The sequence below is a fragment of the Nematolebias whitei genome, chromosome 18, assembly GCF_014905685.2.
Source record: "Nematolebias whitei isolate Nwh7 chromosome 18, NemWhi1, whole genome shotgun sequence".
In the NCBI taxonomy this organism is placed as follows: domain Eukaryota; kingdom Metazoa; phylum Chordata; class Actinopteri; order Cyprinodontiformes; family Rivulidae; genus Nematolebias; species Nematolebias whitei.
In genome coordinates this window covers 39,937,978-39,938,269 of record NC_056515.1, presented here as the reverse complement: position 1 = coordinate 39,938,269, position 292 = coordinate 39,937,978, and the positions used below count along the sequence as shown (strand labels likewise).

The following is a 292-nucleotide window of genomic DNA, read 5'->3' as shown; positions in this document are numbered from 1 at the left end:
GCTACGTTTAGCTAGTGTTTTGCCTGTTTAAACTAGCCTTTTGCTACTTTTAGCTAGTGTTTTGCTTGCTTAAACTAGCCTTTTGATACTTTTAGCTAGTGTTTTGCTTGTTTAAACTAGCGTTTTGATACTTTTAGCTAGTGTTTTGCTTGTTTAAACTAGCGTTTTGATACTTTTAGCTAGTGTTTTGCTTGTTAAGCTAGCCTTTTGATACTTTTAGCTAATGTTTTGCTTGTTTAAGCTAACCTTTTGATACTTTTAGCTAGTGTTTTGCTTGTTTAAGCTAGCCTTT

General features: G+C 33.2%; 1 protein-coding gene across 3 annotated transcripts in view; it reads right to left on the bottom strand.

Moving 5' to 3' along the window:
- Positions 1-292, bottom strand: part of tcf4 (transcription factor 4) — a 212,260-nt gene that overhangs the window by 76,706 nt on the left and 135,262 nt on the right. The window lies entirely within an intron of this gene.